Source organism: Pteropus medius, unplaced genomic scaffold (assembly GCF_902729225.1).
Source record: "Pteropus medius unplaced genomic scaffold, Ma_sr-lr_union100, whole genome shotgun sequence".
Classification (NCBI taxonomy): Eukaryota; Metazoa; Chordata; class Mammalia; order Chiroptera; family Pteropodidae; genus Pteropus; species Pteropus medius.
Window position 1 is genome coordinate 7,378,075 of NW_024344370.1, and position 27,234 is coordinate 7,405,308.

General features: G+C 37.6%; 1 protein-coding gene and 1 pseudogene across 1 annotated transcript in view; one reads left to right on the top strand and one right to left on the bottom strand.

The window, feature by feature from the left end:
* The window catches only part of PDE4D (phosphodiesterase 4D), a 1,171,348-nt gene that overhangs the window by 1,141,871 nt on the left and 2,243 nt on the right, over positions 1-27,234 (bottom strand). The window lies entirely within an intron of this gene.
* Positions 6,289-6,673, top strand: LOC120608144 (kinesin-like protein KIF9; annotated as a pseudogene).

Consider the following 27,234-nt stretch of genomic DNA (forward strand, 5'->3'; position numbering starts at 1 on the left):
AGCTCCCCCAAAATTACTAGTCTTAGGGAAATAATAATAAATCTCTTTCTGTCCCCACTCACAGAAGAATTAAAGGCTGAATTTGAGCAACAGTCTGCTGATGTTAAGGATGTTGGAACCACCATATTCCTCCCAAGGGGAAAAACTTCTAGGAGTTTAAATGGTGTTAAGAGATTTGGAAAAGCCAAAGAAGAGTTTCCTTTTATCCCTAATTTCATAGGACCTACTGCTGGACTCTCTTCAAAGCCAAAATAAGGAAACTAGACTGATTGTACTATCAATTCAGAAATGCTCTATAACATGGCTGATAACAGCATCTTTACTGACCAGGATGTGTGGGTGAAGTCTTGTTATGCATGTTGCAAAATTAATGCTACATAAAAGTGAAACGAAATTGGAATTAGTGTTAAATATGTAATGACGATAATAAAGAACTCTTCCTACAACTCTCAAAAACCCTAGAAGAATATTTAGTTTTTCTCGTTAGCTCAAAAAAGAATCTAAATAGTTTCATAGGAAGTTTTAATTAACAGCAAAAACACAATCATATTTCTTATTCCTTCTCTTGGAAAGGATTGATAAATAAGAAGAATAAAAGCTTCAGGACTTGCATGGTCTATAATTGAGAATACTCAACCATTAAATTTTAAATACATGAAGAAACACTAAAAGATTAGTGGTCTAAGGGCAAAATCCAAATTCTCTTCAACTAAATGTTATCTCATTTCCCAGTCATTTTCAATGTAATCGATCATATCGAATTACATTTTCAATCACACTGAAAAAAGGCTAGACCACAAATGTACATTTTTACTTCATTCCTGCTCAAAGCAACAATATAATAATCTACAGGACCTTTTGAGCATGCTGTCTCTGTATCCTTGACTAGATGTAAACTGGTCAGCCAGTTATCCAGCCCATAGCCAGTAATGTATCTATACACTCTCAGAGAGCAATGCATATCTTATCTTCACCGATTACACAAACATTTCACCAACCAAATGAAAGTCCTTGGTACAGAAGAAGATATGAACCCTGCCTTCAAAGAACTTAAATTTGGAATGGAAGACATATTGGCATGCCAAATTACTATAACGTGAAGTAAAAAGTAATAGTAGTGATAAACAAGATTTAAAAAAAATCTATGACATCTCAGAGACAACTGCTACAGAGGGAACATTTCCCAGCATTTTAAAAAACCCTACAGGAAACATTCCAGATTATTCAATGGATCTAAGAAAACAAAGCAACATAGCTAAAGGAGGAAACAATGAAATTTTCAAACTTTTAAAGTAGCATCTTAATTTTTCATTCAACTACATGTATTCCACAAAAATATAAAATGTGATTAAATTTCTCCAATCAAACATTGTCCATTCTCTGTGATAAAGCTAGTTTCAGATGCATCAGCAACTTCAAGATTAAAATGTGAAGTGAGGAAACTTCACATCATTATATATGCATGTTGGTCAAATTATTCTTAGGATTAAAAATCACAATTTGTTCTTTAATTAACATTGTAAACATGCACAGTCAGAAACCTCTTACCTTTGCTGTTTAATTATCTATCTGATTGCAGCTCATATCAGCTCTTTAAAATCCAATTTTGAGAAAATGATGCATCTATTTAAAAGCGTAGCTTTTTTGTTTAAGTAGAAAGCTGACTAAATTCTCCTAGACTATAAAGAGACTGGCCTGTTTGCTTGTGCATATCAGAATATTTAATTGCAAAACTGGGAATTATTTCATAAATGTGAATGGATATCTAATTTATGTCACAAAGGAGAGATTATACTCTTAGGAGAAGTTATTGACTTACTCATTTTCCTAACTGGATTTCCATGCACATGAGAAATTCAAGTCAGGAAAGCATTGCCAACAATGTTTCACCAGAGACAACCAAAAAGAGATCATAAACGTCTTGTTAGCTGTAAATAATGATAAAATGGAAATCTTTGGGAATATGATTATAGCTGGTCTAGCCTGAAGAGTTTTAAATCTATATTAACACAAGTAAATTAGAGTATACTGATTTTAATTTTAATGCATTAAATTAGGTTTGTTGTACATTTGCCACAAAATAAGAAAAAGCAAAGAAAAGGATCAACTCCTTTATTTTTTCCAATTGTAAGGTCTATAGCTCTTCTTTCTTTGCATGTGTTGACAGATATACTTCTGCCCTCTAACTTAAAAACACTCTTCTCTGCAGTAACTTGTCTGAACATGTTTGTCTATAGTTCTTTCTGGCAATTCTTAAACAATTTTTTAGTGATCGTTTGAGGAAATTACTTTTTGGTACATCTTATATGTTCTTTTGTATCCGTGCTCCTCCCCTGCCCTTTTGTCTCCCTCCAGGCACCACAGGAGTACACAAAAATAAGTCTATAATTTACAGAGGCTTATTTCTTTTTACCTGAATATATTAGGAAAATATTTTTAAGAAAAGGCCTGGACTGGGAAATAGGAGATATGGAGTCTGGTCATTGTGTAGCCTTGGGCTAGTTATATAATTCACTGGACCTATCTTGTCAGGCACAAAATGAAGAGGACCCTGCTAGATGATCAATCTCAAAGGTTCTGACAACCCTGAAACCAAATGATTCTCTAGCTCTTTGATTTAGGACCTCACATCTGGATGCCATTTGTTTCATTGAAGATGGTTGGCCCTTCTCCTGGTAGATATAAATCCAGACAAAGACAAAGGCCACATACATGAGAAGAGAGTGTAAACGAGAGAGAATCAGGCAGAGAAGGGAGCATAGAAGGAGCAGAGTAGGGAGACCAAAAGGAGGAGAAAGAGAGAATAATGAGGAGAGAGTGGCAAAAATCTAGACACATGTGAGAGTAAGAGTGGGGAGCAGGGCAAAATACTTAAAATAAGAGAGGAAACACTACGAAGGTACGTATTGTTAAGAGAACTAGAGAAGAGGTCTAAATAATAGTACACAACTCTAATTATGTATAAAATTTGAAATTTTTCACATGTATTTTTTTCTGTGGGAACAAATTATTTGTTTCTCTCCAGAAAGAAAAAAAGAAAGGCAAAATATTTGGATATTGAAATAATTAAATCTCCGTAAATATTTGTGAAAGAACAAAGTTATTTTCTATTATGGATTTACTAGATGGTGATATTTTAAACAATCATATGTTGTCATTAAAAAATAAGCACAAGAGAAATTCTAGCACAAGGCCTGGAAGATAGTAGGCATAAGTATAACTCAGAGGGAAAGAAGGAGGGAAGAAAGAGAAAGAAAGGCTATATTTTAAAGTGACATTTAAATCATCTTCCTGAGCTCAAAGACCATACATCATAATGGAGAGAGGACAAAAGAATAAAAAATGTCCACAAGTTTAAGACTTTGAACAAGCTGCAAGTACAAACTACGGTAAAAATTTAAGTAACCAGAACTCAACAACTAGAATGCATACACACACCTTCACTATTTAGTATTCACTAAAAAAAAGACAAAAAGAAAAAGACAAATTTCTTTATAAAAAAATAAAAATTTCATTGTTCATGAAATAATAACAGTGATCACCACCAGAAGCTCCCTAGGAATGTCTCTAGAGAACAGTCATCCCTAGTTCTTACGTCATTAACCACTGTTGCTTCATATTCAGAGCAGCAAGCCATGCAAGGACCTTCGTGGTCAAATAAAGCCTAGTTTCTCAAAGCAGTGCGCTTCTCAGTCAAGATGAGTTGACTGTTTCAAATGGTTTCCCACTAGAGAGTTTGAAATCCCAGGCTAACCATAAAATTTGCAGAGCCAAAGTCCCCCAGCTAGTAATCCCACTCCCCTTCCCTTTCCCAACTTTGGTTCTGCTCCATGACACAAGGAGCCCCGCACACATTCGTGAGGACACTTTGGCCTGCGCATCCAAGATTCACACCCAACTCCACGCTCTTTGGTCCTAGGACCAGAGAGTACAGTTCACCCTTGGGAGATTTGACCCCAAGAGAGACCCACACAGCCTCTGGAAGTATTTTGAGGATCACCTAGGCAGGGAATAATGAGGTCCTGAGTGGTTTAGAAGTGAGGGTAAGAGTGTTTTAGATGGACAACATCCCCTTGGCCCTGGAGAATCCTCTCCAGTTATGGGACATGGCACAGCTGAAGGAGGGCCAGAGCGGGCCCCTCAAAAGCAACAAACCTGGAGCAAGAGTCCCTCTTATCCAAGATCAAAGTTTGTTGCTAGTGTTGTATTATTTCTGCCTTAATCTAGATTAAGCAGAAAATCTAGTTAGCTGTCTCTCATAATCCAAGCAGCCAGACTGGATAGTATTGGCTTTAATATATACTGAAAATAACCAACCTAAGTGCTAAAATTACTTCAGCTCAAATAATGTTGGTTTTAATGCCATGAAGTCCACAGTTAGCAAAGGAGGATACATTTCCTTCAGCAAGAAAACCCTAGATACAACATACATTCTGCTTAAGAACAAACTAGCACAAAGAGAAGCTTTGTGAGCTGTTAGGCAGTGACCAAGCAGAGAGCGATTTTTGTCTCAATTTTTTCTTCCTCACTCTCAGTCTACAAAGTATCATGGGCCAAGGTTAATACAAGGCAAGAAGCCAAATTTAAAGATGAACCTTCTCTTTTGTTCTCTTTCTTGTAACACCTCACCCTGACATGCCTGAGTTGTTTCCATGGGAACACAAAAAAATCCACTTTCTCAAGAAAGTGTACTTTTATTTCCCCCTTTCTACCACCATTTTTTTCTCATCTTTTCAGGGTTTTATCTAGTGGTGGTCAATTAACTAATATAATAAACTACCTACAACATACCAATGGGCTAGTGAGTGTTACCAGTTAAATTAACTCATGATCCAATTGACAGGGCCTTGAGAACATGTCATTCTTTAATATATAGGAATGACTCCAATAGAAGGTGTATATATTTGGAAACTTAGGACCAGGCTAATGAGGGCACGGAAGCTCCGAAATACCTCAAATATATCAAGCAGGAAAATGTCTGCCCTGCTGAGAGGCCTCTGCATGTGGATAGGGTACAAGAGAGAGAAGAAACTTGGCCTAACAGGTTTACAGTGCAATTGAAGAGACAGTATCTATGTGAAAGGAAAAAGACTTAATAACATTACAAGGATGCAAATGGATGAATTACAAGGCCTTTTCCCTCCTGATTTCTAATACTCTTCCAAAGTCTCATCTGCCATAAGCTTTCTCTGAAATTTTAAGAAACAAGAATTGCCTTGAAAAGCAATAAGAAATTGCTTGGAGGGACTTAAACATTTTTCCTTCCTTCTCTGTTCCCTCATTTTTCCAATCCCCAGAACCTGAGCCTTTTAAAAGACTTTTTTTACATTCTATGTGTCCCTATCTTTAAAGTCTTATTTTTCTTAATGTATCAAGGTCCTTGGGAGTTAGTTTTATCCATCTCTGTGATTCCGCTTTGGTTTTTCCAGCTGCTTTTTTACATTGCTCTGGCCCATGACTTCAAACAGGCAGATAATCCTTTAAATCCTAGAACCCTAGACTCAGAGTCAGAAGGCACACATTTTGATTCCATTCCTAGTGCCTCGTTGCCATGAGGGAGTTGTTCAGTTCTTCTTTCAGCCTGAGTCACCTATAAAATGGAGATTTGTTTTGGCAAAGACCAAATCAAACATCACGAGCATGTGCGAGAAAGCACGCAACACAGTAGTGCTCAGTATGTGTGGTTGATGTTAGCATTCATGCCAGATATTCTCTGCTCTGGATTTTCTCAGAACAAGATCAGAGCCATTCACTCATTCAGTTAACAAACACTTTGTTGAGCATTTAATATGGGTCAGACTCTGCACTATGTACTTGTGAGAACCACTAGAGCTATGAGCCATCTCATCGCTATTGGATAATTCGTTTTCAAATTACCTCTCTTTTAATATTTTTTCTTTTGAAAAATAATTAAGAATGTACGTCATGCCACTTGCTTAAATTCTGTCTATTTGCAACTTTTTGGAATGAAGTCAATCTCTCCTTGAGCTTCGTCACACCTCAAAATTCCCACAATGGTGTTTTCAAGGCAAATAAATTAACACAGTCTCTAAGAAGTTCTCTCGGGTTTGGTAAAAGAGAATTAAAATATATCTGGATTGGGTCACAGCAGTTGCAGCGGTCGCACTGCAGAAGGGCTGCTGTCCCCGGAGCATGACAGAAGATGGACACACACGTGGAGTTGCAGCCGCCCTCTGACTTCCAAACACATTCTCACCACCGACTACCATTACTTGAGCTCCTGCTCTGTGCCGGGCACTATTCTGGACATTGGGGGCGGGAGGGGGAATTCGAAAGAGATAAAAGGCACAGTCTTATCCCTCTAGCTGCTTGTAATTTAATTTGGGAGCTGAAACTCACTCAAATTACATGGTATAAGAACAATAACCAGCATTTCGCTAGAATGGGTATGAGGAAAAAAGTTCTTACATTCTTCCATGTCAAACGCACCGAAGACTTTGCTCATGAAATGATCAGATAACGGAGGTGACAATAGAACCATTGATATTCACTTTAAAAAAAGAGAGAGGGATTGTCAATTACCAGCAAACAGACTAGTCATTCAAGCTGGATGGAGTTCTCCAGGATGCCTTCCAAGACGGTTTATAAAACAATCCTGAAGGATGTGGTTTCTCTGGCCCTCCATGGCTAAAATGGTAATTTATTTCCTTAACTATTATTTTACATAAGAAGAACCCACTGAACCCCATGGAGGAAGAGGTAGAAGTACTTTATGGTGAATAAAATAAAATATAACCTCATTGTTGTTAGTAAATAAATGTATGTATGTATGTATGTATGTATGTATGTATGTATGTATTTTATCAAGCCTGGTTTCCAGGCTGCCATGGGAGGCTGGAGTTGGTAGGGATAAATTAAATTATTAAAAATGGAAGTTTCAAAAGAACCAAAGAAGAGAAGTAGTAATGAGCAGCACAAAAAGAAGAACATACACTGCTCACCAAACCCATCTGATACTTACTCTGCAATCCAAATGTGCCCCTCCTCATTCTACCACTGAAAATCAAAAATGTAACAAGCAAAAATATGAATAATAATTTCTACTCAGTTGAATCCCTAGCTGTCATCGAATAAAGGCAAATCAGCTTCTTTAACGCTTAGATATAAGAACACCTTTCTACTGAACAGTTTACTCCCCAAAGCAGTGTGACTTGGTACAAGTTTTATTGGTTATAAATGGACAATAACACATGGTTATTTGAAGCATACTTTACACCATTAATTCCAGAGAAATCACATATTGAATGATCTATTAAATTGGAAAAGCCATAGCTTTTAGGGGAGCTAATGGACATGATCATCAGGATAGAGCAGGAGTTTGAAAACATATTTTTAGTACAATTATTGGCCAAAATTGTTGATTATATAAAAATCCATTCTGTATAGTCTTAGTGGCTTCTATTTTCCCACCTCTACATTACTAGTAGAAAAAATTAGTACCTTTGAAAAAATGGAGAATGTGTAGAAAATGATTTTCACCTCCTCTCTGCAAACACTCATCTTCTTCACATGCTTATGATGAGTGAGAGAAAGAGAAAAACTGTGCATGTTGGGGAGTATGTAGATATAGACATAGACAGGGCTGCCACTTTTCACAACCCATTTATACTCTTCATTAAATTTACCTCCGAGATTGTGTGGTGCACAATCTCTGTGCTATATACAATGACTCTATGTTCAGGGTGTATAATAACTCACAGAAAAGGAAAGTGTTCCTAGACCAGGAAAATACTGCCCTGTGATCTAGTTGAGTCCTAATGAGATAAAGAGAAAAAAGAAAAAGTGTTCATTGACTTTAATAATTAATTACTCAAGAAGTTCCACAAATAGACACAGAAGATCTAAAATTGTAAAAGATCAGATTCTGTAATCAAACGAGAAAGGAAAGCCTTTTCATTTGACTGATCCTCGGATAAACAAAACCACATGAATAGCTGAGCAAACAGTTTTCCTAGCTGCACATCTACACACCTAGTGGAACATATCAACAGGCAATAAAAACGGTCATCAAATTTCCTTCCATGAAGCATATTGGAGAGAGGTGCCTTCTCTTTGGTTGACTTTGAAAACTAAGCCATATAGTTTAAGTTTTTGTTTCAACCTGAAAAATGAAGTTGTTATTATAAATATATGTCATTTAAGGACAAGCCAGCCTGAGAGTAGGACATGGACTTTTTATCAGGCCAGATGCAGGATATCCCTGGACCTCAGTCAGGCGACCAAGTTGTATTCATGTCTGAAGTGTTCTTATCTCAAACCCTTCAGAAGTGCATAGTGAGTCTGCTTTTCTGGGATGCTCAAGGATGTGTTAGAAGCAGGAAGTCTGAAAACCCTAACATGGGACTTGTGCTTCAGGATGCTCCTCTCCCACCCTCCTCTAATTATGCCTCTGCATAGGGCTAGGAATCTGTAGGGTTGAGGTACCATTCCCCAGGTACCCATGACCCTGGAATCCCCTGCCCCAAATCTTCCAGAGCCAAGCCCCAGGAACTTTGTGGGCCTTTACCCTCCGAAGGACAGGCCGCTTCATGGCTGGTGTGCACTACGGGTGTGAGTACAACTTGAATTAGCCTACTGATTCATCCACACACATTTATACAAGGCTTTTCCAGTTGCATAGAAGAGCCAGGAAAGGAAGAGAAGGGATAAGGCTGTGGGACAGGTGGCTCTCTTGTCCTGGGCCCACAAACATTAGGGGTGAGTCTGGAATGGGATAAATCATAGACTGACTGAAATGAGTTCTATTCAGAGATCCCAGGAAACATCTCTCTCTCCTATACTCACAGCGATTACGTAACTTATTTTCCAAACCAGGACACAGTTAAATATAAAAGACACCTGAACCAAATGGGATATCAGCTCAACTGGTGAAGCCAAAATCGTCCTGCAGACGGGGACATAAAGTCATCCCAGCTGCAGCAAACTGCATGTAGTGGCTTCCCTTACAAAGATCTCTCAGTAATACTGAGCCCAGAGTTCCATATGTAAGTGCCATCCGTTGTCATCCAGCATTTTTCTTTCCCATCAGATTCTTTTTCCCCCTTATGAGAAACTGTTTATTCTGGGTGCACCCAAGAAGTAAATAAAACTTTATTTTTATCAGGTACAATACGGGTGTATGATAGAAAGTGTCATATGTAGTTTCAGCTTCTGTTGTTTATCTGCAAAGGAGTTTCAATCTGTTAAATTGTAGATTCGCATCCTAACAAAGGAATAGAAAATAAAAGGGAAACCTAAGAAATCAGAGAACTGTTGGACATCTGAAAACACACTGAAAAATGTTGGATACTAGGATTCCTGCATGAGGTAGAAAATCAAAGCTAGATAGTAAACAGAACTTTAAAAGAAAACATCGTGATGGCCTTGTCTAGTGCTGGGCTTGGAAATGTAGAATTTAATCAGGATCAGTCAGTGCTTTCCAGAAGCTCACACCCTAAAGGAGGGAGTTTCTAGTAAGGCCTAAGGCCACATCCTTGGCACCTGGTTAATGTGTCTCCATTGCTGCTTCTTGGCAAACTCCAGTAGCCTGATTTCATCTCACAGCTGTTGCAACATACACACAAACACACACAAACACACTTTCTTCCTACAGTGCTTCCAGTTAGTTTGTCCCACTGTCCACCACAATTTACATGAGCAGATCTTAAACATGACCACACATCACAATTACCCTGAGAGATTCTCTAATATACAGATTCTCAAGCAGCATCCCACAGAGATTGAATCAACAGGTTGAGGTGAAGCCAGGACATTTCTACCCTTAGTAAACAATCTAGACGACTATGAAAGCAAAATATTCTAACCCCTGGAGAAATTCAGTTAGAGTAACACAGACTGGGATGCTGTCCGACCAAGATGCAGCCGCGCCCTCGTGCTTTTTTTCCCAGTCTGCTCCACTCCGGGGTCTTCCCAGAGAGAACCGAAGGTATTCTGCCCAACACACTGGCACAAGGTGCCACAACAAACAGCGATGCTGTGCTGCCATGGCCAAGCTCCAACCAACTGCCAATTCCAACACGTCCTGTAAGCTTTCTGAATTTGTCCATTATTTTTTGAGAAACTATTTGAACTTTATTCAGAAATAAAAGTACGCACTTGCAGTAAGTTTATGAAAACTCTAGAACGATCCATTTTTTTATGGATGGACTTTAGTTCCTAACTCAATGATAAAACTGTTCCTTTGAATGAAATTTTAACTCTTTCCCTTCTCTCCCTCCTCCTCCCCATCCCATACATTCACATACTGTGATCTGTGAGCTTTTTGTTAAATTAATAATTCTCGATGAATGGAGGCCCAACCCTTCTAGGAGACACATCAACATTTCTAGGAAACCATGTAATTTTTCTATTTGTGAAAATGAAACAAATTTTTTCAAAAGATAAGAAACACTACTAGCTTCATCTTTGATTTATCCAGAATGTGGATGGGAGAAAATTATACTAATCAATCAACTTGAATTTTGTGTTTTACAAATAGCTTAGTGTAATCAGAAGTAAGCCTAAGTTTATAAGTAGAATTTGAGAAATGCCATCAGGTAGAAATCCCTCCTTGTTAGTGGAAGGCTGACCATGGGAATTCAGTCATCAGTCTGGCTGTTACCATTACAGGCATAATACTCACATGGATAGGTCTGCCGTTGGTAGAGCAGAGGAAGTAAAAAGAGCTCTACTCCCCTGGCATAGTTCTAAGGTTCAGCGTTACCCAGCCTGGTAAAGTAATAGGTGCACTGATTGCCGCTTCCCCTGGGAGCAGCTGCTGCCTGTCTCCAGGGATGTCCCCACAGATCTCAGGGATGGAACCTTTACAAGAGAGCCGTCTGATCTTGACAGCTGAAAATCTCAACATGGCGCAAGGGGCAAGTCAGTACTAAGCATGGGGATCCCAATTACCACTCATTATGCTGATATGGCTTTGAGGGCATAGAGCTGTAAAAGTTAAAAATAAAAAGACAAGAACCAAATGCGTAAAATGAACCCACTTACTTCCTGAATTCATGCCAGGCTAAAGAAATGCTCCTCAATATATTTGATTAACTTATGCCTCATTTCTCTTGCTTTTTCTTTTTCACTAAGCTTTAGATAATTTTCCTAAATGGCTTAAAAGTGAGGCTAAATGCTCACCTTCCGTAAATCATAAGGCAGAAGATATGACATTTGTGTAAATATTAATTTGTTGTGAAATAACTTGAAACAAAGTTTGGAAAAATGTGCAGAGACATTCTCATTGGTCAGTTTGGGATGGCCCAGGATTTCTGTTCCTGTTACTTAACTCTTAATTGCTATAAACATTTATTATTCATATGTTTTTCAAGGCTAAACAAGGAGGTGAAATATATTAACGTTATTTACCAATGAAAGTTATCGACATCGGACATTATAATTAATTATTTCAAAACCCTAGGCACCATATCACCTCTTTTGCTGCGTTATCCGCCATTGCCAAAGTCCATCCACTAGTGTGAGTGGAAGTATTTGCCTGCAACCCTACTTTGAAACATAGAAACAAAACGGGCACAAAAGACCTCTTACTTACTCTCCTGAAATAGCCGCTAGTTCCACAAATTATCTGCTTGTTGTTCAAGACAAGAGACCTTCCCAGATAAAGTAAATAAAATTTCTATCAGTGAATTGAAAACAGCATTCATTCAAAAATTAGTGTCACAATTGACATTTCAGTTACATAGTTCTCGTTTCCACTTAACGGACGGTATAAGGCGAGAGGCAGATACCAAGTGTTCCCTAAGGGAATTTAAATTGACTCTATTAATCTCTCTCTGACTTCAAGACAAAGTTTAAAAATAAATGTCTGGGATAACATTTTACAAAAGCTTCTTTTAAATCATTAATTTTTCTTCTGTGCACCACAAGAGAGAAATTTTGTATTCCAGTTCTAAGTCAGGGGCAACTCGACGAGATGGAAATCACGCGAGGCAGCCTACATCCCCTCATCTCAATCACTCAGTGGCTTTTTGGATCACACTTTAGGCCCCATGGTCAGTTACAATTGTCTTATCCTCAAGATCTAGAATTTTGATATTTCCCTTTCTAGCTACCACCTCAAATTTTTTCCCCTTTCCTACTCTTTGCCTTCTATTGAATTTATCCTGCCCCTTCATTGTTCCCTCCAGCTGGCTCTGCTTTTTCTTTTGGTTTTTTATCCTGGGCTTCTCAAACAGGATATTCATCCCAGCCTCAGCCCAGTGTAGGGACTAGTCATGGAAAAACATGGCATAAGCTTTTTAGCTGTTTATTTTACTCCATTCGAAATAGGTTAACACTTAAAACAAATACAGATTTATATTGGAATTTTAAATATTTTAAAGATAAAACTCAGGATTTTTTATTCTTTATTTCAGGATTTTTAATTCTTTAAAAATAATAATAATAAAGTTCTTTTATTTGGTTTTTCTATGTCATTACAGAAATACATAGCAACTCTCTTGACCCCACAATTGCCTGATAAGATTTCCTACTTCTCTGTCATAATGGATATTTTAAAGGAGGACTATTCAGCCTCCTCTTGCCTTGATGGCCTATGGTCAACAATTTCAAGCCAAAGACCTCTGAAATTCATACTACTCTTGACTTTCCATTAAAACCCTTTCTTGGACTGACCCAATTCATTTATTCTTAGTCAATTCTGGGGTGTCACTGGAGAAAGTCTCATAACAATACCTTATAGAACCATACCACTCAACTAAAGTCCTAAGCACTGGCCATCACTAGACAATCTCTTTTATCTCTAATATACACCCTAACATCTCCAATCCCTTTATATCCTCCCATACACTTCTGACTCCCTCATCGAAGAGCTTCATTGCCCACTCTACAAAAATTGAGGCAATTTTAAGTGAATTACCTCAACGTTCTCTCCCTCCACATTAAATGTCATAGGTCATCGCATATAGTCTCATTCTTCCTTCTCAATTCTTTTCTGAGATCAACCCCGTGGCCATGCTCCTGACCCTACCCCTGCCAGCCTACTTGTTCCGTCTTCCCCACTATTTCTTGCATCTTCGGCCTATCTCTTTACTCTCCTAGATGATAAAAACAATTGCCTCTGTTGGAAAGAGACCATTTCTTGATCCTGCTTCTCTCAAAGTTCTCCTTCCTTTTATTGCCAATAATTTGAAAGAGTAGTTCACTTTGGTGGAATACATTTCCTCTTCCCATTCTCTTCTTGAGCCCTGAAAATAGGCTTCTGCCCTTTACCACATCAATGCAACCGTTCTCACTAAGGTCACAAAGGACCCACTCATTACTATCCCAGATCTCTGCTCTGAATTTGTCCTGCTTCAACTCCCAGGGAAAGGGCAAATCCTCCTTAAACTCTCATATCTCTTCCTTTCCTTTACTCCATATCCTCCTGTTTCATCTTCTTCTCTGACTGCTCCCACCCAGACTCACTTACCAGCTCCAACATTCAGTCTTTTCTTCTGCAGACTCTCTTAGCAACTGCATACATACTTATGTCTTCAACGATCACCTCTGCAGAGGACATTCAACTCTAGCGTCTCCGGCGCTTATCCTGAGTCACTAGCCCACCTCTACTGCTTGCTGGGTATTCTCATGAAGAGAGTCTGAGGATAGTCTAGTAAGTGGAAAAAACGAGTTTTCTATACAGTTGTTAGGCCTTGCACGAACCATGTAACAGAGTCTCAGTTGGTAATAATAGTTCTAATTACTTCATAGACTTGCGAGTGAGGATTCAATAACATAAGGAACTACAGATGAAGCTCAAAATGGTTCCATCCTCTTCAGAGACAACAGACCAAGATCACAAGTCATGCAGCTGGGGCATGTGCAAAAGAGAGAAATTTGACCACCAGCTGCCCTTGGAAACAAAGTGTCTCCTCCCTGCCCCTCCCACATGGAACCAAAGGACCAGGGCATAATCGGAACTTGAACAAGAGAATCTTTTCAGAAGCCAAGAGTCCTTTGTCCAGGAAGATCCAGTGTTGATGCCCCTTTACCATAAATGGCCAAGTTCCAAGGTCCTCCAATTAAAACTTGCTTCACCAGCACTTCCACATACCTGTTCTCCCTAACCCCTTAAAAATCCTTAACCTAGTCCAGCAAGCAAGATGCTTTAAGGCACAATTAGGTCTCCTATCTTCTCAGTTGGAGCCTTCTTGATCAATAAACCTCTCCTTACTGCAAACTCTGATGTTTTGAGTTTTGGTCTTTTGAAGCATTGGGCACACAAACTTGAGTTTTGGTAACAACAATAGGAAATCGAATTTACTTATATTGATTTGACAAACATATATAGCACATGCTATGTGTCAGGCAGGCTTGTAATACAGCCCTTTGTAAATAATAACTTATTTAATTCTTACAAGGACCCTATGAGCCAGTAGTATTGTTATTCTCATTTCGCAGATGAGAAAACAGAGGCAGAGGCAACTGAGGTGACTCTCCCAGGTCATACCACTAGTAAACAGCCAAGCCTGATTCCAACCCAGGCAGTCTAGTGCCAAAATCACACTCTTGACCACTACACAACACTGCCTATCATTACATCGTCTTTCTGTCTTTTAACACACTGCATAAATCCAGTTACCATTATTAAATCAAACACCTAGAACTTACGATCGCCCTTACATTTCAAATTTCTTTCCTAAATTCCTTGTTGGTAACTGACACCAACCCTATAAACTGCTATCTCATCATCAACTTTACGTCCTCTCTCCGCCTCAGAACCCACTGCTGCCAAATCCTATCACATCCAACTCTGAAATGGCTGTCTTATTCCCACAGCCAGTGCTTCAGTTCCAGGCTATTTCACTGACACCTGCCACTACTTTAAAAAGGAAAGAAAGGAGAAAAGAAAAACCTCTTATATGTTGGGGCAATTGGTAAAATTTGAATAAAGTGTACAGATCAGTTAACAGTTGTGTATTAACATAAAATTTCCTGATTTTAATAATTCTATTGAAGTTACATAAATGAAAGTCTTGTTTTTAGGGAACACATATTGAAATATTTAGGGGTGAAGGGGCATGACGTCTCAAATGGTTTAGAAAAACACAGTAAAAAGTATGTGTTAGAGACAATGAGAGAATGATAAAGCAAATGAGGCTAAATGTTAAAACTGGCAAATCTAATTGAAGAATATTTCGAAGCTCTTTGACTATCCTTTTAACTTTCCTCTAAATTTAAAATTATTTCAAAATAAAAAATTTTAAGAAAAACTAACTATTCTCCTTGCTGTCCCTGCCGATGGCCCTCTCCTGCCATTCCACTCCACAAGTCCCCTTACCAAAATGTGAAAGACTCATCATGCAGACCCGATAAGGTTCAAGAACTTGGCTGGCATGCAAAGAATCCATAACCTCCCCCTACTTCTGTTCCAAACTCCTGTCACCCCTCCCGAGAACATGCACAAACTCCTTCCACATTCCTCGGTTGCCCATGTCCCCTGACCTCACCCCCACCCTACTCTAGCCTCAGCATTTCCTTGTTTCCAGGCCTTGAAGAGGCTATTTCCTTTGCCTGGACTAGAATCCCCTTCTTTCCTAAAGATAAACATCAAAGTCATTTTTTTCTATCAAAGCCTAATTTGAATCCTCTTTCAAAATGGTTTTCCAGATCCACCCAGTGGAATTTGTTCACATTACCCTGCACTCCTTTAGCAGGTGTTTACCTTTTTGTACAGCTCACCTCCATTCACCTTGGTGTTGGAAATTTTGTCTTTTACCCAGGAGTTTAGGAGTTTGTGGAGGTTGAGAATAATGTGGTTTCCATTTTTACACCCCAACTTCCTCTTATATAATTTTGCGAATGTTATGTAGTTCATAATTCAAAAAATGTGTGCTGCCCAGGCTGATCAGGGACATCGGGCAGAGATATGAAAGGACAAGGAGAAGGTGTAGCTCTGGCAGTAAGCACTAAACATGTGAAGTTATTATTCTTATTTGGGCACGCCCCCCTCTCTCCACACACAATTCCCGCCTCTAAGAGAAAAAGCAAAAAGTTTGGTCCTCATGTGCTCAGTAGCACCCTCCCAGGCTCGTCTTACCCTATAAGTGTTCCCTTAGGAAGCTCCTGCCCAATTCCAAGAGTGCCTTTTTCCAGTCAATCCAGTCCATCTGCCCTGCCTCACACAGATACTCCCTGCCCCGCCCCCGCCGTAATGCTCTGCCCAGGGCTAGTTGCCCTCGGTCTGGCTGCTGTCAACAGAGAAAGAGCCTGTGGGGTGAGAGTGGGAAGTTAGGGGTTAAGGAGGGTGGGTTTCCTCACTGTATGTCAGAGTTGCACCCAGGAGTCTAAGTGCTTGAATGACTCTAGTTTCAATGCTTTGCCTTTTTTTTTTTTCCAAGGAAATAACAATTAAGTTTTTAAAGACAACTTACATGAAAGGATTACAGTCATGTGCCACTTAATGACAGGCATACATTCTCAGAAATGTGTCATTAGGTGATTTAGTTCGGCAAACATCACAGAGTGCATTTACACAAACCTAGATGGTATAGCCTACTGCTGTAATTGTATATGCTATACTTTCATATGATTGGCAGCACAGTAGATATGTTTATATCAGCATCACCACAAACATGTGAGTAATGTATTGCACTATGCTGTCATGATGGCTGTCACCTCACTAGGCAGTGGAAATTTGTCAGCTACATTGTAATCAATGGAACCACTGTCATATATGCGGTCTATTGTTTACCAAATCATTATTATGCAGCAGCTAACTGCATTTAACTCTTTATTTAGAAAGTTCTAGGTTAAAAGCAAATGCTGGAGAGGAATGGAAATTGAATTCCATTTGCCTTTCAAGTAATTTCCCCCCTTATGTTACTCTCCCTAAGTACTTTGTCCTTCTTTCTGGCACACACAGGCTTTGGTCAGATCAGGGCACTTCCTCGTACTGACAGACTGAGCCTCAAGGGAGGTTCAGTAACTTGCCAAAGGTTACGTTGTCCTAAAGTGGCTCTAAGTTTATGAGTGGGTTTATTTGTTTTTTGACTGGAGTTTAGGACCAAAGTCTGAGATTTGGGAATTCCACACTTAGTTATAGCCAGAAGAGTGAATGAGATTCTTAAGGGAGAATAGCAAAAAAAAATATAAGGCCAAAGTTAGGTGCTGGGAAAACCTGCATTTAGGGGGCACAGTAAGTTACCTTATGGTCCCCAAATATGGCCTTTCCATGAAAACTCCAGGCAATTACTTCCTAAAACTCATCTGATTGCGAGGAATGTGAACATTCACCACTCTTGAGTTGGACCTAAATAAAGACTCATTCTTTTTTTCTTTCATTCATTCAACAGGTATTGATCAAATGTCTAGCATATATCAGAAACTATTTCAGGTGCTGAAGATACATTAGTATACTAAACAACTAAGAACCTGTTTGCAGAGAACTTATCAGAATTACACATTACATTTGAAATCGTGCAATATCTGAAAACTCAAGAGACTTCTTAGAAAAAATTATTTATTCTCTATGAACTTTACTTCCCTCCTCTATTAAATAGGACTATCATAGCTTTATCACCTATATCGCATAGACTGCATTGAGAATTGGGTGAAATATCACTAATAAAGTGCCTGGTATAGAGTCTCACGTTCAACAGATAATCAATAAGTGGTAATATATAATTACAATTATACACTACCCTAAAACCAGTGTCATCATTCACTTCCCTCAGAACTAAACCTTATAAATAATCCTGTCACCAAGTCCTAAATCTAATTATTCAGATACAACCCTCACAATTTTTGCTATTGCTGCATTCAACTCTATATATACTCAATACTTTATCCTCACTTCAAGCAATAACTACAGAATTATGGGTTTGCTTTTTTTTTTTTTTTGTACATGTGCTGCCAAAGCAAGCACCAGAATTATGGGTTTTATATGCAAGTTTTATATCTTGTCTAATACACATTAAATTCATAAGTAATTATTAAAACTTAAAAGGTCCATTCATGTGACATAGCACCTAAAATTAACTCAGATATCACTGGAAGTATGCTGGGTCTACTTTGGGAAACACTTCTCCATATGCTCAACTTTGCAGGGCTGATCTCAATATCTAAATTTGGTTTATTTAAATGAAACACATTTTAGAGAGCTCCAGAGTCTGCCATCCTCTCACAGCCTCCACTGCTGCTCTCCTAAGGCAGCCCCTGAGCATCTCTCTCCAATATGATTGCCCTAGTTGCCTAGCTTCTATCCTTGAAACCAAATGATGTCTCTCCCCTGCCCCAAATCCACCAATGAATTCCCATTTCACTTAGATTAAATGCAAAGACCTGACTATGCTCTACAAAGGTCCTACGTGATCCAGCCCCTGCTTGTCTCCACACCACATTCCTTACCACTCTTGCCACTGGATGTACGGTTGCTGCCATATTGATTATTCAGGCAGTCTTTGCACCTACTCTGCCTCTGCTTGTAGCGTCCTTCCCAGATCATCATGGCTCACTCTCTCACTTCAGAGGCCTTCTTTGAACACACGCTCACTCCTCTATCTCTTTCTGCTCACCTTGCTTTATTTTCTTTATAATACTTATCATCCTCAAACATTAAATGACCTATTCATGCATTTGTTTATTGTCTGTCAAGCCCCATTAAGATTGTAAGCTCCAGGGGCTTGCAATTGTATAATATATTGTACAATATATTTTGTCTATATTGTACACTACTATATTACCAATGCATGAAATAGTTTTGAAGCCATTCCACAAATATTTGTTGATCGAAGACATGAGTGGATGCACAAGGGTGGATAATGAGTATTCTCTGAAATATGTTCGGTTTGATGTTTCCCCAGGACTTGTAGAGTAGAGAGTAATAAATGCCAACTGGAATTTAGGAGAAAGCAAAAAGCAAGAATATGTAACAACAAGACTAAAAATGGACAGACCATCCACCGAAGTCCTCCAAATGCTACTGGACTATTGGCCCCAAAATACAGAAATTAATTGGAGATAGAACAGCACTCAGGGATGGATATGGATAGAATGAAAAAAGAACGAACTTCATTATACAACATGTATGGTGTTTAATTTAGTTAAAAAGAGGGGGATGGGGTGTAAGTAAATAAATAAAGTAAAAAATTTGTTTTAACCTTTAATGACAAGCTACTCCCTCGCCAGGCTTTAAAAACAAATAATTAAAAGTATCTACATAGAATTTGGTGCTTATTTTTCTGACCAGTCTGTAGAAGTGCTAATGAATAGTAAAACTGCCCAAATGGAAGCTGCTAAGATAGAGAAAAAGAGTGAAATGACATCTGGTAGACTGAGGCCCCAGTACGTACCCTCCCTATATCTACGTGTTTGTATTCCTTCACTCTGACCCTGAGTTCCACCAGGACTTGCTTTGGCCAGTGGGATATTAGCAAATAGAGCTTTAAAAAGCGCGTGTGTGTTGCCACCTACCCTCTCGTACAATTGAGCTTGTCTATTTTTGTACCCCAGCCACCACCATGAGAACATACCTGGACTCACCTGCTGGAAGGATGAGAGCAGGGATGAGAGACACGTGGAGGAGTGCTGAGTTTTCTCAATCAAGGACATCTTAGACTGACAGCTAAACACTAATGCATGAGTATGGCCAGGTAAAATAATCAGAATCAAGCTTAGACAAACAGAACTCCCCTGGCTAACCAGTAGATACACGAAAATAATAAATAGTTGTCATTTTAGACACTATGTCTTGGAGTAGTTTGTTACACAGCAATTGCTAACTGATATAACTTGGATGATAACTCTCCAAATCACCAAGAGATTAAAAGTGAAGGTTAGGGGTCTCCCTAAATTCAAATTCTAGATCACAATTTTAAAATATTTTCTCTAAAAGTTAAAAGAATTAAAATGACAAGTTACTTAAGCAAAAGAGGTCTTCATTTTCCAGTTAAAGTTTTTTAAATCATTTGAAAATAAAAAGATTATAAGAAAATACATTCAACATCATGCAATTTAAAGCCGAGCTATTAGCATCTCCTTAAGTTATAAACGTGGGGTGATCTTTTACGAGTATAAATGTCTCACACACGGTAGACTGTTGATTTTCTTTGTAGGCTCCAATAAAAACAAAATAGACCCACATATGTTCTCTTCATCCTTCAGTAATTCTACCCTAGCCTCATGACAGGGGAATTCTGATTCCCACTGCACTAAGAGTCTATTTTTATTAAAGGAAACTATTCCTTGTTTCACCTGGAAAAAATTAACAACATTCCTGTCCACATACCAAATTCACTTAAAGAACTAAAATAAAACAATTATTTGCTTCTATTCAGACTTTTATACTGACATAAACGCTACCTTCTTGCCCTTGCAAGATTATTCTTCTTTCTTTTTTCTTTGCATATTTCCCAGAGGTCTGCACTAAAGCGTAAACTCTCACATTAGAGAAATGAATGGCGAAGTAAACACGGAGGACTACAAATACTGTTGGAAGAGCCTTTCTCGCCTAACCTCCTTCACATTCACAGCCTCATACCCAGCCTGGGCAACAATTTTAGTTAATGCAGAATCCTTTCTGCATCCTGTTGCATAAACATATACATTTTTGCATAAGAAGAAACAGGGCCAAACTGAGAACATTATTAAGGATACCAATAATTATACACACTCATCTATGCTTAGGCTCACTTGCTCCTACTTGTGCGGTATCTCAGTTTATTAGGGCTACTATGACAAAATACCATAGACTGTGTGGCTTATAAACAACAGAATATTATTTCCCACAGTTCTGGAGTCTGCATGTCCAAGATCAGGGTGCCAGCACAGTCAGGTGAGGGCCTTCTTCCAGGTGGCAGACTTCTCATTGTATCTGCAAATGGCAGAAGGGGCTAGAGAGTTCTATGGGGTCTATTTCAGGAGACACTAACCCCAATCATTTAGGCTCTGCCCTCATGATCTAATCACCTCCCAAAGGATCTACCTCCTAATACCGTCATATTAGTCATTAGGATTTAAACATATGAATTTGGGGTGGGGGGAGGCACAAATTCAGCCTATAGCATGCGGTAAGCAGAGACAGGATTCTTTTCTCCCTTTTACAGGCCAGGAAACTGAGGCTGGGAGTGGCAATGAAATTTCCCTGAGGTTTCTTTTCTGTAACATGACTAAATCAGAATTCAAACTCAAATTCAGAATCCCTTTCTGTATGCTATGCTCCTGAAGAATACAATATTGGAAAACTCAAAAGAATTATTTTCACAGAAAAGATAACAGAGGTATATGTAAGAAGAAAGATAAAGAACAGATAAACATATGCGACAAAAGACACAACAGAGACATTGGACAATTGTGTAAGAAAACCAACTACTAACTGGTAATATTTCTAGAACATTCTACAGAACATAACAGAAAACTACATAATATCACATAATGTTATATACTGATAAAGGTGAAGCAACAATTACCAAATTGAGGAGTCTCACTTAACTTTGCTTGACAATCACATTGGAATTTCTTAATGTTCAAAATGTGCTATTGTGGGCTGTTTTTCTTTATCCAGCATAAGCTACTGCAATAAATTCTTGTTTATTCAAAATATATTTAGGAGACACAGTACTACAGATAATTGAATGTGCAGGTTAACAGAGACTACAAGCATAGTAACATCTCGTTTACTTCAGACTCTACCCAAGTTTAAAGCTCTAGAACAAGGTTTAGCAAACTTTTTCTGAAAAAGATAAAATAGTAAATACTTTCAGCTTTGCAGGCCCTATGATCTCTGCGGCAACTACTCAACTCTGCCCTTGTGGTGTAAAAGCAGCAATGGACAATATATAAACAAATCTGAGTGTGCTGTGTTCCAATAAAACTTTATTTATACACCCAGATTTGGTCCACAGGCAGTAGCTCATCAAAGCCTATTCTAAAGCATAACGCATACCCAGAAGGAAAAAAAATACACTCATGTCCTCTATTTGCAGAAGAAAACTGACGCCCTGACTGGATACCTACTCTCTCACTTTATACACTTTTTTTTAAAAACTGGGCTCTTTTCTCACTTACTACCTATAGCAAAGGAGAAGCAGGAATTTTAAAGCAAGGGTGCTAGCAGGCCAGTGTGCTGCAGGCCAAAAGCCTTCAAGACAAAGCCAGAGGACTGAAACAGCAGAGCAGTCTAGACCAGCTAATTTAGGGGCAAAACACTCTCCCTGAACAAACCTCTCAATATCACCTGAATCGTTTCAATATAACCTGAATCAATATCACTTACTTAGAGCAAAGTTCCATTTTTGATGGTCATAATGATGGTTCTGAATCTTAATGGTGACTATGAATCACCAAAAGAAGGATTATATTTAATCTCTTTAGGACAAAAGAAACATAGACACAAGTAAGATATACTTTAGAAGGACCCATGAAAATTGGCTTCCTACTTGTTTTGAAACTGACTGAATAAACTTCAGTTTTCTAGAATATATATATTATCTGAAATAATCAATTCTCCAGGAAATAATAATAGGAAGATATTTATAAGGCACTTATTTTGAGTCGTACGTAATTTAATGTGTTTTATGCCTATTAATTTATTTAATGTACATAACAACCAGGTATTATTATCCCATTTTCCAGATGAGAAAATTGAAGTACAGGGAAATTACATAACTTGCCCAGAATAACACAGCTACTCGGTGGCAGAGCTAGGATCTGAACACAGGCTGTCTGGCTCCAGACACCATTTTTTAAATTACTATACTATGCCAAGGCATTACCCTATAACCGCATGTGGAATGCCTTATTTCAAAGACTGTGAATATGATGAGATATATGTAAAATCTCTACTAAATATGATATGTTTTTCAGAATCTAATGACTGAGATATGTCAGTGTTTTTTAATGCTTCAGAGTAAAGACTATAAGTGTCTTTTACCTTTGTTCACTTCCACCAAAATAAAAAAAATTGTTTGGATGTCAAATTGAGATTTTATTCTTTTCACTGCTGCATTGAAATTGTTTTTGGAATGAGCCAGGAAAATAAACAAGTAAATGGAGTTATGGGAAAATTCTTTTTAGGCACTCCTAGTTCCATCAGATAAATACGAGGATGTGGAACGAGTTAATCCTTCTATTTCTTAGGTCAGGATATGAAAACTAAAACAGACTTTTATTTTCTGTCTTTCTTTCTTAAATAGCTTAACTATAATTTGGCTTATATGGAAGGAAAGTAATTTGGTTGTTAAAATAACTGAGGTTACTATTGGCTTATCACCCAACAAAAATATTTGACCCTAATATATTCAGAGTGAAGGACTAAAATTGGTTTGTGATGTTTTATTAAAAGAAAATTAAAAGTTTGTAGAGATGTTTTTTAAATGGTAATGATCTGAAAAATATTTTTGGTTACTGAGTAGGCATCTGTGTTCTTTTTTATTTGTAATATGAATATTTTTGCTAATCTCTAGAAGTTCAGAGTGGAGAGGAATCTCTTCATCTCTAGAAAATAGAGGTTCTGAACCAATCTTAGATGAATTCCACCAGTTGCTCAACTCTGTGCAAGAAACAGCTCTCTAAAACCAATGCACTCTCTTCATAGTAGTTTTCCTCAATAATAAGTTAGCATTCACTACAAAACTTATAAAATACTTAAGGAACTGGGCAGAATAGATAAATTTGGATCAATTATTTTATCTTTGTTGCCAGTTTTTCATTTACTTCCCACTCTTTTCTAAAGTAAGGGATGCAAATACCTGACATAGAAGAGAATGGCTAGGAGAAGAGAGGAAAACATTATATTACCATCTTCTTTCCAAAGGACATAAATATTAAATTAATAGTAATCTCTACAATAATAATTTTCAGTTATATTGGAATAGCCTTGAAAAGTTATTAACATGTGAGATTAAGAATTTAAAAGCAAAATCATATTCCTAATTTCTTCTAGATGGCCAAGACTATAATTTTCTCAATTTAGCTTTCATTTAGTGATTATAGGTGCTAGATTCTATATAGACACATTAGAGAACAGAAAGAAGAAGAAAGGAAGAGGAGGGAAGGCGAGAGAAAAGTAAAGAAGAGAAAAGAAAAAAGATATGGCAGAAATTGATTGGTTAATCACCAAACGAACATTCTATTTTTCCTCAACACCAATAGAACTACACACTTTAGCCTCTCTTCAACTAGGTCGGGTCATGTGACCAAACTCTGATCAAAAGAATGCGAGCGATCTTCTGTGTATTTTCCCCTTTGCCAAAGCATAAGGACTTGGAAACTAATGGTAATGAGGTGATAAGAACATCACTTAAATGAGAGGAACACTCACCGAGAATATCTATTTTAGTAAATCGGTGCAGCTACTATTGAAAGCAGTATAGAGGTTCCTCAAAAAGTTAAAAATAGAACTACCATATGACCCAGCAATCTCACTTCTTGGTATTTATCCAAAGGAAATGAAATTACTGTCTTGAAGAGATATATCTGTACCCCATGTTCATTGCAGTATTATTCACAATAGTCAAGAGATGGAAACAACCAAAGTGTTTAATGATGGATGAATGTATAAAGAAAATGTCACAAAGAGAAAGACAGACAGACAGAGTTAGAGAGAGGAATATTATTCAGACATAAAAAAGAAGGATACTCTGCCACTTGCAGCAACGTGGATGAAACTTGAGGGCATTATGCTAAGTGAAATAAATGACACAAAAAAGACAAATAATGTATGTTCTCATGTATGTGGAATCTAAAAGAGCTAAACTCATAGAAATAGAGAGTGTAATATTGGTTGCCAGGGGAAATGAGGAGGAGAGAAACTGGTCAAAGAATACAAACTTCCAGTTATAAGATGAATATGCTAGAGCGATCTAAAGCACAGCACAGTGACTATAGTTGACACTGTATAATATATTTCAAAGTTACTAAGAGAATAAATCTTAAATGTTCTCAGCACAAAAAGAGAAACAGTCATTATGTGATGATGTGATGTAGATGTTAGCGAAGGATATGGTGGCAATCGTGTTGTAATCTATAAGGGTATCAAATCAACATGCTGTATACCTTAAACTTATACAATGTCATATGTCAATAAAGCTGAGGGGAAATAAAGTTTGAAAACATTCTTTCCTTATAATTTTAAATTACTGAGAGTGCTCTTATCCAATCATCGAAGGCAAAAGAAATTCAGGACAATGGTCTTAGATGGCAGCTTTGAAACTGTACTACAAATGAAATTTCTTTGTTTCTAGAAAGTTCCCTCATAAACTGCTGGGTGGGGTGTGTGGGATAAAGATGAGAAAGGGCCCATTTCATTTTTATTTGTTTTACTTATTGTGCCTTCCTCTTCTGATTCACCTAAAAAGAAAAAAATACTACAAGCTGTGGAACTGCTTTCAAATAACCAATATCACTGTTACAAAATAATCAAACTCTTAAAAACAGTATGTTCAAGTAGCTGAAATATAGGACACAGCTGTGACCAATATTCCAAAAACCATTATGATCTTCCAAAGTAGAACCAGTTAAAAATTTGGGATTCAAAAACTGCTGCCTGAATTTTCTGAATCATTGACAAAGTCATTTTGACCATTCACTCTATTCTTCAGATGAAAAGACCTAGGAACAAGCATCACCTTAAAACCTATATAATTATTCCATCTGCGAAATTTAGTAAAGAGAGTCAAGACAGGAATCAAAAGTCCAGGAACATCTGTCAGCCTGAATTTTCTAACTCACTTTTTCCTGTGAGAAAATGATATCTTCTAAAATGTCATCATTAACCGTTCTAAATGTGGACTGTGAAGGAATGCTTATCTGACTCTTGGCCTGGTGCTATATCTATGTGGAAGGAAAGTCACGGCACAAGCTTAACCAACAAGAAAATCCATCGTGGCTGAGAGAGGCAGATACAGTGTAGAAAGTTAATCAATAAGAAATGTATCTGATATATTTTCATTTTAAAAATTGATCATTTATGCTTTTATTAATATGCTGAAAATAGTTGTCACAAGTAATGTTTACATGGCACTTAGAAGTTTACTAAATGTTTTCACATACAATGCCACATTTACTTGTCACAGTAACCCTCCTGGTATTTTTATACTCAAGTAACAGACAGATAAGGGCTGAGGCTCTTACAGCCTTTGTAACTTTTCAAGATAAAACAGTGAAGACTTGCTTTGCTTTAAAAAGTATTTATCCAATACTGGGAATATGCTTTGAGAAGTAAAAGAAGCTTCCTGTAATAATAATAATAGTCTATCATTGTACAGTATATTATAATGTACAAAGAATTAAAATGTTCTTTCACAAGCACTTTCTCATCATGCTGCTGATATTCACTAATACAGTAAAATACCAGAACACATATCATTATTTCATTTTACAGACATAGAGACTGAGGCTTAAAAAAATTTAATGACCTGAGCATAATCTCACTGACCAAGGTTAATTCACTAAGCCATTCTGCTTCTTGAAACTGAAAATTGGAGAGACACAATATTGGCTAGTGAGTAATGTATTAAGAAGTTATATCACCTGCATACATTACATAATTAAAATAGAATAATTAATTCAATTATTTTTAACTTAAGTGAAAGCTTCTTCTCCACCAATGGGTAGTGTCAAGCTCCACAAAAGGAGAGAACTATACAAATCTAAAGCATTTAGCTCTTTGTGGTACTGTGCGTGTCGGGGTGGGGGTGTTTGTTTTATTTGTTTTGCTCTGTTTTCTTTCAAACATGCTCAAGCTAGGACAGCAACTCTTGAAAACACCAACTAGGAATAATTAAATTGGGGAGGGGAGGCAAAGTTAAGCAATAAGATTATCCTGTTATATATAACACTGGCAAAAAACGTCTCACAGAAGAGCAAGTCTTTCCAAAAGCAAAATTCACCAAATAAAACACTGGAAAATATAATTCAATCAAGAAATAATATTTTTTTTCAATTTGGATTTATGTCATTGCTTTACTAGGTAGTGGTAATAGTTTCCAAATGCCAATGTGTATTCATGAACGCTTTGCAAGTTCATGATGTAATACATTCCTTTTTGGATACATCTTATGTCAAATCCATCTGTCTAAGGCAGATATGCATAGTTTTACAGAACCGTATCTGCAAAAGTACTTCCAGTCAGACAAAAGTGGCTTTACAAAATAAAGAGGAATTGAGAGAAGAAAGATGGTTATTGCTGTTTTGTGAATATTTCCTTTTCCCAAAGCTCCTTGCCCACTGCTCTCTATTCGTCGGGCACCTGATACCTCGCTACTCTTGCTTTTCTTAATATCTTGCCCATTC